General features: G+C 43.9%; 1 long non-coding RNA gene across 1 annotated transcript; it reads right to left on the reverse strand.

Annotated features, from left to right (window-relative positions):
* Window positions 1–12178: 12178 nt before the first annotated feature.
* On the reverse strand, window positions 12179–19740 carry LOC116587558. Its single transcript, XR_004284519.1, has 3 exons — window positions 19274–19740; window positions 15712–15778; window positions 12179–12418 (listed from the first exon to the last, which is right to left on the reverse strand). It is a non-coding gene; the product is annotated as an uncharacterized LOC116587558 (long non-coding RNA).
* Between the last annotated feature and the right edge of the window lie 285 nt (window positions 19741–20025).

Here is a 20025-nt window from a genome sequence, read left to right on the forward strand (position 1 = left end):
AATTACTAAAGTGTTGAGTGTCACAGATAACTGAATTTCTTTGTTAGCTGCATTCTTTTTTTTTTTTTTAAAGATTTTATTTATTTATTTGACAGAGAGAAATTACAAGTACACTGAGAGGCAGGCAGAGAGAGAGAGAAGGAAGCAGGCTCCCTGCTGAGCAGAGAGCCCGATGCGGGACTCGATCCCAGGACCCTGAGATCATGACCTGAGCCGAAGGCAGCGGCTTAACCCACTGAGCCACCCAGGCGCCCATGCATTCTTTTTTTTTTTTAAGATTTTATTTATTTATTTGACAAAGAGAGAGCTGAGAGGCAGGCAGAGAGAAGCGGGTGAGCAGGTTCCCTGCTGAGCAGAGAATGTGGGGCTCCATCCCAGGACCCTGAGACCATGACCTGAACCAAGGCAGAGGCTTAATCGACTGAGCCACCCAGGCACCCCTGTTAATTGCATTCTTCTAATGAACTGTCATCAGATCTTTAACCATGTATATTTTTGAGTTTTTTGTCTTTTTTTGAAAGATTTTATTTATTTATTTATTTCACAGAGAGAGACAGGAGAGAGGGCACACAAGAAGAGGGAGGGGCAAAGGGAGAGGGAGAAGCAGACTCCCAGCTAAGCAGGGAGCCTGAGGCAGGGCTCAGTCCTAGGACCCTGGGATCATGCATGACCTGAGCCAAAGGCAGATGCATAACGACAGAGCCACCCAGGCTCCCCTGTAGTTATTAGTCTTTTTGTTTTGCAAAACGTGTTTCATCTTCAAGGAGATACATAGAAAGGACTTTTGACAAGTACAGATACTTGATATCTTTAAGATCATAAAACTAAGCTACATAAGAACTTCCAGAACTAATGGGAAAGCTGCATTCAAACAGAGCAAGAATTAATAACATGGGGGGGAGTGCCTGGGTGGCTCAGTGGGCTAAGCCTTTGCTTTCGGCTCAGATCATAATCTCAGGGTTCTGGGATCAAGCCCCACATCAGACTCTGTGCTCAGCAGGGAGCCTGCTTCCCTCTCTCTCTCTGCCTGCCTCTCAGCTTACTTGTGATCTCTATCCATCAAATAAATAAATAAATAAAATTTTTAAATAAAAAGGAACTTTTTAAATAAAATAAAAATAAAATAAAACCTTAAGTAAAAAGAACTCTTACAACTCAAAAAATGGGCAAATGATCTGAATAAACATTTCTCCAAAGATACACAAATGGCCAAAAAGCACATAAAAAGACACTCAACATCATCAGTCATCAGGTAAATGCAAAAATAAACCATAATGAGACACTACTTTATACCCACTAAAATGGCTAGAATCAAAAAGACAGATTGGAGGGGTGCCTGGGTGGCTCAGTGGGTTAGCCTCTTCCTTTGGCTGGGGTCATGATCCCAGGGTCCTGGGATTGAGCCCCACATCAGACTCTGTGCTCAGCAGGGAGCCTGCTTCCCCCTCTCTCTCTGCCTGCCTCTCTGCTTTCTTGTGATCTCTATCCATCAAATAAATAAATAAAATCCTTTTTTAAAAAGGAATTAATAACATGGGACTGAAGGAATTGAGGAAGATAATTACAGTTTTCATGACTTGTTTGAAACATTGCCTATTCTCTAACCTTTGCTCTTCCAGATTTAAAGTTTTCTCTTGGGGTAGCTGGCTGGGTCAGTCAGAAAACATGTGACTCTTGAGGGTTATAAGTTTGAGCCCCACATTGGGTGTAGAGATTACTAAATAAATAAACTTAAAAAAAAGAAGTTTTCTCTTTTTTACTCTTTAAGATTTAATTTATTATTTTAAAAAAGGATTTTATTATTAATTTGACAGAGAGCAAGTGAACATAAGCAGGGGAAGAAGCAGAGGGAGAGGGAGAAGAAAGCTCTCCACTGAGCAGGGAGCCCGATGGGGCTCAGTCTCCTGGGATCATGACCTGAGCTGAAGGTAGACACTTAACTGACTGAGCCACCCAGGCACCCCGTCTCTTAAGATATCTATGACTTACAAAAACATGACAAACTATTCCTTTATGGACAAATTGAAACATTTAACTTTTCTCCTTACCTAAATCCTCTAGAGTTCGGAAACTCTCAGTGAATATTCTTTCTTTCATGGCAATTATAATTATTTGTGTAGACTCAATAAGAATCTATTCTCGGGACGCCTGGGTGGCTCAGTTGGTTAAGCAGCTGCCTTCAGCTCAGGTCATGATCCCAGCGTCCTGGGATCGAGTCCCACATCAGGCTCCTTGCTCAGCAGGGAGCCTGCTTCTCCCTCTGCCTCTGCCTCTGCCTGCCGTTCTGTCTGCCTGTGCTCGCCCTCTCCCTCTCTCTCTCTGATAAATAAATAAAATCTTAAAAAAAAAAAAAGAATCTATTCTCCTTTTGATGGGACATCATTGGAAACATTGGTTATTTTACCAAGGCTTTGACTGGAATGTCATATTTGAGAGAGACATGCACCGACTCAGATATGACCAGAGAGCTTTAAGGAACTAAGGTTGCTTTTGGAGCAAATAAAGCCCCCTGGAACTGTTGGCTGATACCTTGCTTCCAGAGTTCCCAGAAGCCTCACCAGGTGAGGAAAGAATGTTACTTCCTGACAGGTGCAGGAACCTCAGGATATTTAGGGAATCTTGAGAAGAGGAATTCACCCAAATCTAGAGGTATTGCAGGCAAGTCTGATGACAAGTATTTGACTTAGCCCTCCAGATGTTATGAACAGCTCAATCTAGAGATTCCTTAAAATAAGTTTCAACAAAGCAAATTTTAAAGCGTCTATATGATCAATCACTATTCTTGCTGAGCTTATGTAAATAATTTGGCCAAGTTTGTTAAAACTGGACTTATTTTACAAACAAATTAGTCTTGATTTAGCTATCTTTGATAAAAATGAGAAGTAATTATAGAGAAAAATGTTTCAACAACTCATCTTTGTAGATATTAGATTTTTCTTTAAAGATTTTAAAATAATCTCTACAGCCAACATGGGCTCAAACTTACCAACCCTGAGATCAGAAGTTGCATGCTCTACTGACTGAACCAGCCAGGTGCCCCTGTAGATACTAGATTTTAATATTATTTATTATAAACTGGACTAGATCCTGAATTCTCCTGGTTTCCTGAAGTATCTGGCTATGGATCTCAAAACAAAAGTTTCCAATATTCTTTCATTCCCTTAACTTAAAGCCATTAAAAACAAAAACTGCTGTTTTTCCTAAAGCCCTAAAAACTGATACTGGACAACTTGAAGTCAGCTTCAGAGAAATTGCTACAAAATTCATGTATAGACAATCTGTGTGCCTGCTGCTCTATGGGACATTCAAAAGGATCACTAGAGACATGTGAATTACAAACCAGAAAAGCCATCTGATTCCTGCTGCCTGTTCCCACTCCATCTGAGGATGCTTCAGGCCTGACATCTGAAAATCTTCTCATTGGCAGCACTCGAGACTCAGACTCTGGGTTTGTTATTTGCTGCAAACATTAACCTGTATTTTTCTTTTGTTTCCATTAAAGTTCCTCTTATTAATTACCTGATTGCTTGGTAAACAAAACAGAATCTATATGATGGCTGACACCACCTGCTATACAATTAAGGCCTTAAATGACTCTCAAAATAGCATTACATTATTAAACATGGCAATAACTCAAATACGTAAAGTAGTCCTACAAAATAGAATAACATCACATGTCTTAACAGCAACACAAGGAGGAACATGTACCATTATTAAAATGCAGTGTGGCGTCTACATTCCTGATTATGGCAAAAATGTGACAAGATTACTTATCGATACAAATAACCACATTGGTAATCTTAGAGACCCTACATTATCACTTGTCGATTGGTTAAATTCTTGTTTGGGGAGTGGACTATGGTCTACCTTAAAGGGTCTTCTTATCACACTTCTTATTTTTATTATAATAGTAATCCTACTGTGTTGCCTCTTTCACTTTGTTCGCTCCTATTGTTGAAGTACATGTAAACAATTCTTGACTCCTCTGTCCAGGCAACAGTTGATCCTTACACGAAACAGTCCTTCCTCAGTGACCACTCTGGACACTGCAGCAGTGGCTTTCCATAACTATAATTCTTAGAAACACATAGGGGACAATTTCTGTCCATAAGTAGAGACATTTACCCCCATCAGCTTGAAGAAGTTACAGAAGATGAACCCTTTGCCCTTCGACAAACTTAAAGATTTAAGGACCAAAAATTGGTTGGAGGTGGAGGAGGTGGGGAATGATGAGGGACAGAAGCAGGAAAATGTTTACCCTAGTCTGGAAGGCTGACCCCAAGGCCTACATAGTTTCAATAAGGATCAAATATGTGCTGGTCGCTACATTCTTTAACTGTCTCATGACCACTTGTATATCTCACCAATAGTTAATAATGAACTGAATGATAAGCACCAGAAGGGTCTTATAAAAGTTGTTTTGGGAGTAGGAATTCAAAGAAATTGAAAGAAACTTTTGTAATCTGATATTCCCTGCATGCTCCCTTCCCTTGATTACTAAGTATGTAACCACCAGCCTCACACAGCAAACAGTGCAGTTCTTTCTGCTGGTGGGCCCTATCTCCCTCCATGCTACATAAATAAACTTGCTAAGTTGCACTGTAAACATCTCAAGAATTCTTTCTTGGCTGTTGTGCACAACAATCCTACATCAATTACAATAATAATTTTTTTTTTTAAAGATTTTATTTATTTGACAGATAGAGATCACAAGTAGGCAGAGAGGCAGCCAGAGAGAGAGAGAGAGGAGGAAGCAGGCTCCCTGCCGAGCAGAGAGCCCGATGCGGGACTCGATCCCAGGACCCTGAGATCATGACCTGAGCCGAAGGCAGCGGCTTAACCCACTGAGCCACCCAGGCGCCCTAATAATAATATTTTTAATATAATAAATTTTTAAGAAATTTTTGAAAAATAAGAATAAAGAAGTCCCAGTAGTTAAAATGAAGTGTTGCTGGTACAAGAATGACTTAAATCAGAGAAACAAAATGCAAAGCCTTCAAAGAAACTTAAGTGTAGAGGTGCCTGGGTGGCTCAGTCCTTAGGCATCTGCCTTCCACTCAGGTCATGATCCCAGGGTCTTGGAACTGAGCCCTCCGTCAGGTTACCACTCGGCGGGAAACCTGCTTCTCCCTCTCCCACTCCCCCTGCTTGTGTTCCCTCTCTCACTGTGTCTCCTCTGTCAAATAAATAAATAAAATCTTTAAAAAAAAAAAGAAAGAAAGAAAAGAAACCTAAGTGTATATAAATTGATATGGTAAGACATGCATTTCAGGCCAGTAGGGAAAGAATAGTATTGGTTCTAACCACTTGAAACACAATAATAATTAGAATTGTCCCTCTATATGCAAAATCAATTCTATATGAATATAAACATGGAAACCTATTAATATGGAAGATGAAAGTATGGGATTGAATTAGGGAGGAAGTCAGCTTTTCTATATGCTTCTGTCAGCGAGTCCTCTGGCTCAGCTATGGACCCAATAGTTATTTCTCATCACACTTTCTTGAGCCATTGCCAATGACCTTCCAGTATGAACCAAACGAGAAAAATCCTGATTGCAATGGAACGCCTAGAAGACCACACCCATAGGTCCCCTTCCCTGTCCATCAACCTGTGCTGAACGCACACGGCACAACCACCCATCCTCACGCACTCTCTGCCTGCTCTCTTGTACAGATTCACCTCCCAACGTCTCCCTAGAAGACTCTAGATGCCCATCCTGCCTGTGGAGAAGTCAGTTGTTACGGTGTGAGACTGCCACCTCACTGACTGCTGGCACCCAAAATAAATTTCTCCTTTCCTCTTTTCCAAACCCTTGAATTTTTAGATTTATTGGCTCCTTTTGCAATTGAGTCTGTCTGAGTTTGTTCAGCAATATTGTTGGCAAACCCAGCCAAGAGCTATGGTTTTGCTTTTACCTGCTCCCTCGGGATTCTGGGCACAAGGAGGGGCAGTTGGTCATGGCACTGCACCAGAGGCTACTCCTTCATTTCCTGAGTTAGCAACTGTGATAAATCATTCTATAAAACTCCCCAGGTTAACCTTTAATTTTGTTCTATTCCTAAAAGAAAGCAAAGAGTACAGAAGCTGTGACAGATCTTCCATGTTTGTATTGACCTACTCTTCAATCTCTCTCATCTTCTGGAGCACCAATTCCTTTACAACACCCTGGCCTTTATTACAACCACATTTCAATTCCTGCAATAACTAAGAGCTTGATTCCTATGATTCCTTTGCAAAAAGAGACTTTACCTGGCTGATTTCTTTCCTAATGCACTTGTTAAATATTTAAGGGTGAATTCCTTAAAACTCCTATGGTAGGCTTCTCAGGACAAGTCAACATTTCTCAACTCTCTTTTATGTTGTATTATGTGTCCCTGTTGTACAATAAAGATTGCTCTTTGTCCCTGGTTCCTGGGAAGGGGACTCTACATCCTTAGCATTTCCTGAATAATAGGAGTATCTTTGTAATTCACACCTAAATTTATGCTAATGAGATAGCAGAATGAGGGGCTAGTCACCAGAAAGTCCAACTGTGTGATTTAACACTGGGGCTTTGAATCAGGCCAACCTCCCAATAGGGGTAAGTGACTGGAAATGGAATTCGATCATATGGCCAAGATTCTATCAATTATGCCTACATAATGAAATGAAGTTTGGTAGAGCTTCCAGGTTGGTGAACATGTCCATGTGCCTGAAAGGTGAGGTGCCCTGATTCTGTGGGAAGAGGATGTGGAAGCTCTGTGTTTGGGACCCTCCTAGATTTCACCCTATATGTCATTTCATTTGACTGGTACTCTTAGCCAGGATGCAGTAGGAAGTCATTCAGATCAGAGGGCTAAAAGCTATCGGAAGGGAAGAGGGAAAGGAACAAAAGCAGGGAAGGAATGTGTTTTATTTTTGCAGAATCAACAGTTTCAGCCAAGAAGACACCCAGCTAGGTATTTGATCTGATAACCCCTTGCTAGGTGTGTCTCACCCTGTAGCCTCTTACTGAGGACCTGCACAGACCCCCCCGCTGAGTTGTCCTGAAGATGTCTTTAGCTCCTTATAATACTAAGATCTTCTCCTATGGGGGGAATTTTTCACCATTTTTGAAATTTGATATATGCACTAGCATGCTGACATGTTAGGCATGTGCAATTGAACTGAAGTGTGTAAATAATAGAGGATGTATGAGTTCCCTAATGTGGACCTCATGTTGAGTTCCTCAAGATAGACCACATTGACATGAACATTATTTTGAGTTAAAAGCAATCAAAACCCAGCCAATTTTTAAGAAGCTCTTTACCTTCCACTTAATGACCTACTTAATATTCATTAGCCTGACTTTTCATCAAAGAGAGCTATTAACAGAGATTCCTTTTTACCTTAGAAATTTATCTACATAATAGGGCAATCTTATTTTTGCAAACATCTCTTCACCTTCCTGCTAATGGCCTTCCTCCCCTTTGTATCCTCAGACACTATTCCTCTCCTTCATGTTGCCTCATTGTCTTTGGAATTTCCATGTCTGTGTGGAATCTCCATCGGTACACCTATTAAATTTGACTTTCTCTTGTTAATCAGTCTCACTTCAATTTAATTCTTAGTCTATCTAGAAAAACCATAAAGGGCAGAGGAAATTCTTTCTCCCCAAAAATGTATATGCAAGCTCCCTGCCCTCTAATATGCTGAATAAAAGTTGCCTATACTAACCCCACAAGGACATAGTGCTTTGAGAACTCTCAGTTTCCTTACTTTGTAGCAAATAATAAAAAGTTCTTTGCAGGGCACCTGGGTGGCTCAGTTGGTTAAGCAACTGCCTTTGGCTCAGGTCATGATCCTGGAGTACCACAATCAAGACCCACATCTGGCTCCCAGCTCCTTGGGGAGTCTGCTTCTCCCTCTGACCTTCTCCTTGCTCATGCTCTCTCTCACTGTCTCTCTCTCAAATAAATAAATAAAATCTTTAAGAAATAATAAAATAAAATTTTAAAAAGTTCTTTGCTTTCTTTTTTCTTTTTCTTATTAAGATTTTATTTATTGGGCGCCTGGGTGGCTCAGCGGGTTAAAGTCTCTGCCTTCGGCTCAGGTCATGATCTCAGGGTCCTGGGATCAAGCCCCACATCGGGCTCTCTGCTCAGTGGGGAACTTGCTTTCTCCTCTCTCTCTCTGCTTGCTTGTGCTCTCTCTCCCTCAAATAAATGAATAAATAAAATCTTTTTTTTTTAAAAAAAAGATTTTATTTATTTATTTGACAGACTGAGATCACAAGTAGGCAGAGAGGTAGGCAGGGCAGAGGGGGGAGCAGGCTCCCTGCCAAGCAGAGAGCCCAATGAGGGCTCAATCCCAGGACCCTGAGATCATGATCTGAGCAAAGGCAGAGGCTTAACCCACTGACCCACTCAGGCTCCCCTCCCACCCTGCCTTTTTTAAAAGATTTTATTTATTCATTTGTCAGAGAGAGAGAGCACACAAGCCGGGGGAGTGACAGGCAGAGGGAGAAGCAGGCTTCCTGAGATCAGGACCTGAGTTGAATGCAGACACTTAACCAACTGAGCCATCCAGGCACCCAAAAGTTTTTTGTTTTCAACACTTCCTTGGGTTATGTTCAATTCGATGCACCTCAAATGCTGAACCCCTGGAGTTCAAGTTATACTCTTTATTTGTATCCTTTATAATAAACTGTGATTCTGAGTATGCCATTTTCCTGAGTTCTGTGAGTCATTCTAACAAATTATCAAACCTGAAAGGGGTGAAGGGAATCCTCCAGATTTAAATCCAGTTGGTCAGAGGAGCAAATGGGGACCCCAAACTTGTGGCTGACATCTGAAGTGAGGGCAGTCTTATTGGAGACTGTACCCTTAACCTGGGAGTCTGATACTAACTCCAGAAGGCTCATGTCAGAATTATGCTGCATTATTCCAGTCCCTTATCCACCTACACTGATGTCATTTCCTTGTATGGCCTTGCTGGGCTGTCTCTATCTGCATGATTTCATAAAGGTTGGAGGCCAAGGGAGAGCAGATTAATCCAGGAATACAAATTCCAATGCCTTTTGATATGCATTCCTGAAGTTTTACAATTTCTTGTTTATCAATTCTCTGCTCTGCCTTTCGTTTTTCTGATTTTACTAGATTACCCAGATTTTGGCAACACTAACAATATATTTACATAAATTTAACCTATAAGCCTTCAGGATACATTCTCTTACTTTCTCCATTTTTCTCCCAGAACTTCCTCGGGTGTGTATGTGTCTGTGAGTGTGACTGTGTGTGTGTGTGTGTGTGTGTGTGTGTGTGTGTGTGTGATTAAAAACAAGACAACAGGCCCAAAACAGATTTGCTTATGCTAAGCCCCAAATCACCAAACCAAGACCTAATTTAGTTATAGTTTCAGCCCTTCCCAGAAATAGAATCTTAAATCAATCAGAAATCACCTAATTAGCAGTAGTTGGGAATCTGTCTCATAGTTTGCCATCCCCTAAAGGAAAGTGACCTTGCCATAACCAATCCACTTTCTACCTCCTGGTTCTGGCTCCTATCTGCCTATAAACATCTTTCATTTTATACAGCTCCTTGGTGCCCTTTTTCATCTTCTGGATGGGATGCTAGCACAATTCATCAATCATCAGATAAAGCCAATAAAATCTCAAATTTACTGAGTTGAATTTTGTTTTTTAACAGTGTATGATATTCATTAGCCTGCATATTCATCAAAGAGGTATGCATCTTGACATTTTTTTTTTAAAGATTTTATTTATTTGACAGAGAGATATCACAAGTAGGCAGAGAGGCAGGCAGAGAGAGAGAGAGGAGGAGGAAGCAGGCTCCCCGCTAAGCAGAGAGCCCGATGTGGGACTCGATCCCAGGACCCTGAGATCATGACCTGAGCCGAAGGCAGCGGCTTAACCCACTGAGCCACCCAGGCGCCCCTTGACATTTTTTTTTACCATGAACAAAGCAATGAATGAATTCCACAGAACAAATAAGTGAGTGATAATTATACAGTACTGGTCACTGCCACAAAAGCTGATATAAATTGCTTAAACTCTCTGGTTTGGAGGGGGCATTTTATTTTCCTATTTTTATTCTGTGCTGAGAAAAGCTGCTCCTATCCTAAGATAGACTGAACTGAGCTATAAAGGCCTACTGCTACCCATCCAACAGTCTTTTTATTAAGCTGTCTTTTCCACATACTGTGGAATGGTCTCAGCAACGGTCACAGGCTGAGATATTTCCTTTCTCAGTGGCCTCCTTTCTCACCTCACAGACTTCTTTTAGCTGATTCTCATAGTGGCTTTCGTTGACTGCTGGTTTCTGGGACCAAACAGATCATGTTAATGAAGCTATTTGTCACCTGCCAGCCAGGATGGTAAAAATGGTACATTTATCCTCCACATTTCCAATGTTATTTTAGTTTCTTCAAGAGCAAAGCAATCGGGACGCCTGGGTGGCTCAGTTGGTTAAGCAGCTGCCTTTGGCTCAGATCATGATCCCAGCGTCCTGGGATGGAGTCCCACATCGGGCTCCTTGCTCAGCAGGGAGCCTGCTTCTCCCTCTGCCTCTGCTGCCACTGTGTCTGCCTGTGCTCGCTATCTCCACCACCGCCCCCCCCCGATAAATAAATAAAAAATCTTAAAAAAAAAAAAAAAGAGCAAAGCAATCACTACCTCTAGCTCTTGGAGGAGGATTTTAGCTACCTCATTTAATTTTATGTAACTTTCATGAAGAGGAGCCATATTTTATCTGCGTCCTTTGAGCTGAATTGAAGGCCACCCACTTGTACTGCACAAAGAAGGAAACAATCTGTTTGCAGCCTGGAACATCACTTTGAAGAGATTCCTCTGACGGAAACTTGCTGAGTAATGCCACTCTCCCAGGATGACAGAGGATAGGGTGCTGACACCAGGTACCCTAGTCATTGGCATGTGGCTTCATCAGCAGTCCCATGCCTCCAGCATTTCTCCTGTTCCCTGGTGTGACCTTAGCCATCTTGTTCCTCCTGGACTTAGCAATTATCCCAAAGATGTTGAAAATCAGACCAAAATGAAAATGCTATCTTGAATGTAAGATAAGTTTTCAAAATAGTTGTTAATTGTGAGGCAGTAATAATTACACCTAAGTAGGACCCTAGGTCTCATGTATCAGCAAGAGAGGCTGACGGAGGAATTCTCACCTGAGTCCTTCACTCGATGGGGTTTTTATAACTTAGCTATTACTCCTTGTGATGGTCTATTTGATAAGTCAGTTTGACTGGGTAAGAGATGTCCAGATAACTGTTAAAACATTATTTTTGGGTGAGTCTTTCTGCAAGAGTGGTTCTGGGAGAGATTAGCATTAGAATCAGTGGAATTAGTGAAGTAGACTGCCCTCCCCATTGTGGGTGGGCATCATCCAATCTGTGAGGGCCTGAATGGAACAAAAAGGAGAAGGAAGCTCTTTGCTTTAGCTGGAATATCTGTCTCTTCCTACCCTTAGCAGTCACATTCCTGGTTCTGGTGCCTTCAGACTCAACTCACACTGAATCACATCACCAGCTTTTCTGGTTCTCCAGCTGTAGACAGCAGAGCAAATTGAGACTTCTAGATCCCCATAATTGTGAAATAAATAAATACACACACACACACATATATATATGTATGATTTTATACAAGATGGAAGTTTTTATAGGCAAGAGAGTGGGACAGGAAGTCAAAAGACTGGATTGTTTCAAGCAAAGTTACCTTCTCTTAAGGGAAGGTGGGGGATTTTACCATACAGCTTACCTCACCAGTGTTGATCAGGACATTCCAGACTGATGTTTTAAATTCCAGTCCTAGGGACGCCTGGGTGGCTCAGTTGGTTAAGCAGCTGCCTTCAGCTCAGGTCATGATCCCAGCGTCCTGGGATCGAGTCCCGCATCGGGCTCCTTGCTCTGCAAGGAGCCTGCTTCTCCCTCTGCCTCTCCCTGCCATTCTGTCTGCCTGTGCTTGCTCTCTCACCCTCTCTCTCTGATAAATAAATAAAATCTTAAAAAATAAAAAAATAAATAAATAAATAAATTCCAGTCCTAAATGGATGAAGGTGATGCCAGCAGTCCAGGTCTGAGTTAGAGGGTTCCTGCAGGACTAACCAAGTAGGTTCTTAGGCATCAAGAAGGATGGAAATCTAATGGGAGCCAGCAAGAGGTGAAAGCAGAGCTTACTGAAGATATATATATATATATATATTACATATATATATATGGAGAGAGAGAGGGAAGAAGGTCTGGGAGACTTGGAAAGGAAAAAGCATGAGTCTCATCTTTGCTTGGGTGTGGTATTTTTACTGACAACTGTGATCTGGTGTATGTTTCCTCTTAGGCATCCAGGAACTGGTCAGAGAAGGACAGGGTCCAGGTGTCCTTCATAAGTCATTCATTCCCTGAAGTCAAGGGTCTTGGCATAAGGTGTACCTGTTGATATAATTTTCATTTTGAGTGACATAAATATAGTATCTATTAAAAAGACTTCTTAAGGGGTTCCTGGGTGGCTCAGTCAGTTAAGCATTTGCCTCTGGCTCAGGCTGTGATCTCGGGGTTTGTCTTTTTTTGTTTTTTTTTTTTTAAGATTTTATTTATTTATTTGAAAGAGAGGCAGTGAGAGAGAGCATGAGCGAGGAGAAGGTCAGAGGGAGAAGAAGACTCCCCATGGAGCTGGGATCCTGATGCGGGACTCGATCCCAGGACTCGGGGATCATGACCTGAGCCGAAAGCAGTCGTCCAACCAACCGAGCCACCCAGGCATCCCTGATCTCGGGGTTCTGAGACTGAGCCCTGTGTCAGGCTTCCTGTTCAGGGTGGGGTTCTGCTTCTCCCCTCTGACCCTCCTCTCCACTCATGCTCTCTCTCTTTTTCTCAGATAAATAAAATCTTTAAAAAGGCTCTCTCTCTTTTTCTTAAATAGTCTTTTAAAAAAAATAAATATAGGTAAATAAAAATTTTAAAAAGACCTTAAAACTAATGTAATGTTATATGTCAGCTATAGCTCAATAAAATAAATAATTTTAAAAATAAATTTTAAAACAGAATGTTTCTTCAAAAGATTGTTAAAAACCTAAACAAAAAGACTTCCAGTTTGGGTAGACTAGAGTAATTTGTGGCAAACTTAAGTGGCCACAAAAAACAACTAGAGGGGTGCCTGGCTGGTTCAATCAGTAGAGTGTATGACTCTTGATCTCCAGGTCATGAGTTCAAGCCCCATGTTTGGTGTAGATTTTACTCAAAATAATAATAATAATAATAATAATAACTAGAAAAAACAGATGAATCAATGTTTATAATCATTGGAGATCTGAGGAAGCAACTCATACCATGGAGCTAATTTAGCTAAAATTCTAAAGGGAGAACATAAGAAAGTGATCTTATGATCTGAAGCTGCTTTTTTTCCAGAAGCATTTGCTGACCCTGGGCTCAGGCAAAAGGCTAAGAATCTGAGCTTGGCTCAGGCAGAATGCTATAGAATTAGGGTGACAAAACTGGAGACTTAAGAGGTCTCAAAACGGGGCACCAGTGGGTTAAAGACTCAGGCTTCAGTTCAGGTCATGATTTCAGGGTCCTGGGATTGAGCCCCTGGGATCGAGCCCCGCATCGGGCTCTCTGCTCAGCGGGGATCCTACTTTCCCCTCTCTCTCTGCCTGCCTCTCTGCCTACTTGTGATCTCTGTCAAATAAATAAATAAAATAAATCTTAAAAAAAAAAAAAAGAGGTCTCAAAACTACAGTATCCCTTCAAGACATTTACCAAATTTTGAAGGCTGCAGGCAGAAGCCTCTAAAATGAATAATGTTTTCCACAGCCTTTCAAAGTTTTGGACACTACAGATTAGAGTTAAGGACCCTCCAAGGGAAGGATTGCAGTGAACTTACCAGCTATTAGTTCAAAGTCTTGGGAACTATACCCTAGGAACAAGAACAAATAAAAGATGGGCTACAGCCTTAAACATTAACTAAATAAATAACTGCAATTCAGCCTTAGGATAGCTAAGTCATCAACTAGGTCAAGGTGCTCAGCTTCCATTCTCTCTGCCTTGCAGAAAAAAGGTGAACACTCTGTAGTAGAAGACATCATCATTTGGACAAGCCACAGGTTTTACAAGCAGTGCTTAATATCAAATCAAAATCAGTAAACAAAAGAAAGAAAATGAAAACCAAGAGAAAAATAGGCAGTAAAAATAGACACACAAGTGATCCCAATATTGCTTTAACAAGCAAGGGCTTTAAAAGAACTATGGTTGGGGCACCTGGATGGCTCAGTGGGTTAAATCTCTGCCTTTGGCTCAAGTATGATCCCAGGGTCCTGGAATCAAGCCCCACATTGGGCCCTCTGCTCAGCAGGGAGACTGCTTCCCCTTCTCTCTCTGCCTGCTGCTCTGCCTACTTGTGATCTCTGTCTCTCTCTGTCAAATAAATAAACAAGATCTTAAAAAAAAAAATTCCAAGCCTGGAGACATTGAGAAACCTGACAAGGAAAATGCCTAGAATTCAATAGACAGAGGCACCATAAATGCAAAAAAGAGAAGGCCACAAAATATTCTAGTAACTTGAGAATTATGTTGTTTATCAGTTTTTTGTTACAAAATGTATACCAAATGACACATTCCTTATTTTTTCCCAATCAAATGGGATTTACTCTGCCCCAAACTGCCATGCTGGGAAGAAATTTCAACTGTAGTCACTAGTGGGGCTCCGTCCTCCCTCCACAAGGTTACAAAATATCAGGGGCTTAGGCAGTGTCAGAAAAATTGAAAGCAAGCCCAGGCCCTCAGTGGTAGCTGTGTTAGCTCAGGCTGCTATAATGAAATGCTACAGTCTGGGTGATTTAGACAACAGACATTTCTCTCAGTTCTGGAGGCTGGGAAGTCCAAGTGCGCGGCGCTGGCAGGTTCCGTGTCTGGTGAGCTCTCTCTTCCTGGCTTGCAGATGGCTGTCTTCTTACTGTACTCTCACATGGCAGTGGTGGGGGGACTCTGGTCTCTTCCTCTTCTTATAAAGGATGAATTCTGGGACACCTGGGTGGCTCAGTCGTTAAGCGTCTGCTTTCGGCTCAGGTCATGATTCTAGGAGATTGAGCCCTGCTTAAGGCCCCCCGCATCAGGCTCTCTGCTCCGTGGGGAGCCTGCTTCTCCCTCTCTCACTCCCCCTGCTTGTGTTCCCTTTCTCGCTGTGTCTCTCTGTCACGTAAATAAATGAAATCTTTTAGGGGGGGGGGCATGAATTTTATAAGGTGGGCTCCAACTTCATGACCTCATCCAAACCGAATTATCTCCCAAAGGCCCCAGTTCCAAATACCATCACACTGGGGGTGAGGACTTCAACACAGGAATTTTCAGGAGGCACACAAATGCAGTCCATTGTGGCAGTCACTGTTTCTGTTGCTCCCTCTGCTTTCAGAGGCTTGTCAGGTCCTGCAGTCCTGGCCCTCCTACATGTCCATGTCACTGACAGCAGGGTCTCCCTGGGCGATCCTGGCCTAGATGCTCCTACTGGCAGATAATGTGCCCAGGCTTCCTAGGCATTCTCCAACGATCCCTCAGCCTAGGAATGCTCTGGGCCAAATTAGGGGACTGGGTGTCCACTGTTCATAGGGAGAAAGCCTCAAATCTCCAGATCCCAGAGAATCTCATCCTTTGCTCAGCGCACACCCACAGTCCACTTCTGTCCCTGTCAGCCTAGGTGTTAGCACATAATCCAGATGCCAGCAACCACCCACCTGCTGCATACCCAAAAAGAAGCTCAGAATTGAGAACAAAAGCTTCATAACTTTCTCAGTGAAGAAACTGTGAAGAAAACAACAAGAACAAAATATGAAATAATTCCACAGTGAATTATCCTGCCATTAGCCTGGCAATTTAGATGGAATGGAGAGCTAGTAAATACCATAGCCACAATTTGGCAAAGTGAGTTAAGGAGATGAATTCTTACAGAGCCAAGGAGCTGCTTGTCATGGGCATGAAGGCTCTGGTCTAGGTAAAGATACGACTGTTCTAGTGACCTGTTCCTGAGAAATAACTATGCCAAAACTAGTGGCTTAGAACCACCACCACTGCCTCATATCTTATTTTGTCTGTCAGTTTGGCAATTCTTCTGCTTGCTTTCTCTCTCTCTCTCTCTCTCTCTTTTTTTAGTGTAAGAGTTATAGCTCATTTATTTACTTTTTTTTTTAAAGATTTTATTTATTTATTTGACAGAGAGAAATCACAAGTAGATGGAGAGGCAGGCAGAGAGAGAGAGAGGGAAGCAGGCTCCCTGCTGAGCAGAGAGCCCGATGCGGGACTCGATCCCAGGACCCTGAGATCATGACCTGAGCCCAAAGCATCGGCTTAACCCACTGAGCCACCCAGGCACCCTCATTTATTTACTTTTAAATAAGCCCTATACCCCACATGGGGTTTGAACTCACAACCCCAAGATCAAGAGTCACATGCTTTACTGACTAAGCCAGTCAGGCACCCCTCTTCTACTCGGGATATTGACTGAAATCACTGCCGTCAGATGCAGATGGGCTTGGTCTAGAACATTGAAGACATCCCCCCTCCCAGTTTCTGTCTCCTTAGTGGGGACAGCTGGACCCCACTGGTAGTCCACAGGACTGCTGCACAAGGCCATTCCAGCATCCGGTCTTGGGGAATCTGGACTCTTTGCATGGCAGGTCGGTGTTCCCAGAATGTTCCAAGAGACAGGAGGTGGAAGTTACCCAGGTCTGGAAACTGGCTCAACACAACTTTACTGATTTTTATTGATCAAAAAGCCATACAACCCACCCAGATTCAAGGGAATCCCCCCTCTTAATGGGACTAGGAGCAAAGGCTTTATGGCCATATTTAACCTCCTGCACTGCATAGAAGTAGTCCCCTTCATCCAGGTGATTCCAGGTGAGCTGAGTCCTGCTTAAAGCAACAGCACCTATGAAACTTGATGGCTCTGTAGAGATGTTACCAAGAAGACCTCAAACTTGATTAACAGTGTCTGCCGAGCTGCTGTGAACAGCACACAGGCCTCACTGCTGGATTTACCAGTGCTGATGCTCACACCCAAGTATCCAGTTGGTGTTCGATGAAGGAGGAAGCAAACTGGGAGCTCTCAACAACATAGACCCATCTAGTTCATTTCAGTTTTTGCAGGAGCTGAAAAATGCATGAGATCAATACAGGAAGCCATTAAAAGGGTGAGCAAAAAGGAAAGTCCTTCATGATTTAAATTCTGCTCCGCCACCTCTCCTCTCGAGGAGACAAGAGCAAAGATTCTAGGAGGAGGGCACGGAGGACAGTAAGCCCAGAGATGACAAAAGCCTACTCTCACTTCCCTCACTCTATTCTGCAGATTCGTTTCTAATACTTACACATCTTTTTAAAAAATGATTTACAGAAAGATAAGATACATACAGAAAAGCACACAATTGTAAGTGTCCAGCACAGTGAACTTTCACACACTGAGCACATCATGCAACCAGCACTGAGATTAAGGAACAGAACATTCCCAGGATGCCAGGGGCCTCCCTCATGTCCCCTTTTAGTCACCACCCTCCCCAAAGAGTAACCACTCTCCTGACTTCTATAGTCTTGCCTGGACTTGAGCTTTATATAAATGGAACCTGACCATAGGGGCCCTTTTATGGCCAGCTTCTCTCACTAAGCTGTATGCAGACTCACCTGTGCTGTCACAGGGAGCTGTGAGATGATTCACCTTCATCCCTGAGAAGCATCCTACTGCATGAAGCTGATATAATTTTTCTTTTTTCTTGTGGAAGGATATTTGGGCTGTTTCGGGTTTGGGCTGCAGCATGTTCCCTAGTAGGCCAGTCTCTGGTCCTCTTACCTCTGGCTGAGGCCAGGGCACCAGTCTGAGGCATTTGAGAGCCGGCCCAGCTGGCAGCCCTGCACAGTGCTTCCTTCCCAAGGGCTTCAGCCTGCCAGGGCTCAAAGAAGCCAGACCGGAGCCTCCCTCATGTCCCACGATCCTTTCCAGCACTTCTACCACCTTCCCAGGTCTTAGCCCAAGGACCCATTCCTCCAGGACCCACAAGTGTCCCCAGCCTCATCACATCCCTCAGTTCCATCTGCCCCTCCAGTCCGAGGGGGACTTAGTGCCACTCTTAGTGCCCCCTTCTCCTAAGTCCTGGGCTTTTGCCTTTCATTTCCCTCAGAGGTCTACTATTTAAAACTCATGAGCCACAGAGGGATCAGCAGTCCCTGTCTCTCACCCTTTCTTCATTTAGATCCCTCCTTCCTCCGGTCTCTTACCTGCAATGGGGGCCGCACTAGGAGGAACATGGTACGTTTCCTGGCAGAGCTTGGCATTTTCTCAGCCTGCACCAGAGAATGACAAGCCTGTGACCCTGAAATTCCCTCTGACTTACTTCACTGCTTCTAATAGTACAACTCCCATGTTTTGATCCAGGCAGGAGAGTTTGTGGGGCTTTACAAGGAGCGAGAGCACACAGGTATTCCTGCAGTTAAAGCTGGAAAGGTGGTCCCTGCCTTGCCTACTCAGCCTCTCTGCCATGCCTCACCCCACTCTCTGCCCCAGTCCCTCTCCTGCAAACCTGAGGCCCCGTGAGCCACCTCCCTTCCTCGGATGTGGCCACAGCCTCCTCATTCAGGCAGTGTCTTCCCTGAGTACTCCTGGCACTGTATCACCCCCCTCCCGGGTCTCTAGAGCACAGAGAAAGAGCAGAAGGGGAGAGTTGGTGGTGGCTAGCACTCTCCATGCTAGTGGGAATGTCTGCCTGAGACCAGTGGACACCATGGGGTCCTCCTCCCTCCACCGGGGCCTGTGAGCTTCAGGACATCGTCAGGACCTTGGTTACAGAGTGCAGTGGGAATGAAGACACAGCACCCTGGTTTCTCTCCCTACACCCCTGCAGTGTAGTACATTAGAATCACTCCATCCGGAGCTCCTGGGTGGCTCAGTTGGTTAAGTGACTGCCTTCGGCCCTGGTCATGATCCTGGAGTTGCGGGATCCAGTCCCGCATTGAATCCCGCATCAAGTCCCACATCCAGTCCTGCATTGGGCTCCCACCTCCATAGGGAGTCTACTTCTCCCTCTGACCTCCTCCCCTCTCCTGCTCCCACACTTTCAAATAAATAAAATCTTAAAAAAAAAAAAAAAAAAAAAGAGCTCCATCCAAAGCACGGCAAAACCTGAACCACGGCGGCAGGTCAAGTCGAATCCATAGACTAGGAAAATGGAGGCATGGTTCAGTGTGTGTTCTAGAAAAAGGAAATCTGATTCGCACGCACACAGATCCCCGGGCGGCTTCGCGGATACCCACCACCTCAAGACGCGGGGAGGGCGCCCCCTGGTGGGGCTTCCAGAAGCTCCTCACGCAACTGCAATCTCCGCTCAGGCCCACGGCCCAAGCCGAGCGATCTGCCGTCTCAGGCAGGACTGGAAGAGTTTCAGTTGCTCCAGGGCCAAGTTGACTCCTGGCATCCACTGTCCTGAAGTGACACTCAGTTCCAGGAAGAACTGGATTTCTGAGACAAACTTGCACTGCTGCCCAGTCTGGCCACGCAGGTAGCCCAGTGTGTCTGGTGCTGGGCTGAGCAGACGAATCCTCGTCTGCTCCTCAGCCCCACCCGTCCTGAGCGCAGACTGCTAGTGGCAAGGGCAGCCAGGGCCTCGGGGTGGGGCAGACGCTGCTCCTTACTGCCCCTCAATTCACAGCCAAGAAGGGACTGGAGCAGGAGCCTGGGTCTGTTTATACTGCAGAGGAGGCTGATGCGGTTCTATGTTTAGGTCCCATTCCCTGTCACGGACAAAACGGGGGCAGCAGGAAAAGGAAAACTACGTAAATCCTGCCTTCATCTGGAAACAACTGGAAATCCCCTGCTCACCCAGACCAGGGTTGATCTGGAATATTGGATGATTTATTCCCTGGGCCCCAAGGGCACAGCTACATAATATCCTGATGTACCCTACCATCACACACACACCCGTGACATATGACACCTCCGGTTGTCCATCCAGGGACTGTCTTCAGCTTCCAGTGCTTGCTCTCATACACACCCTGGTACTGGATCC

This window comes from Mustela erminea, chromosome 4 (genome assembly GCF_009829155.1).
Source record: "Mustela erminea isolate mMusErm1 chromosome 4, mMusErm1.Pri, whole genome shotgun sequence".
Classification (NCBI taxonomy): domain Eukaryota; kingdom Metazoa; phylum Chordata; class Mammalia; order Carnivora; family Mustelidae; genus Mustela; species Mustela erminea.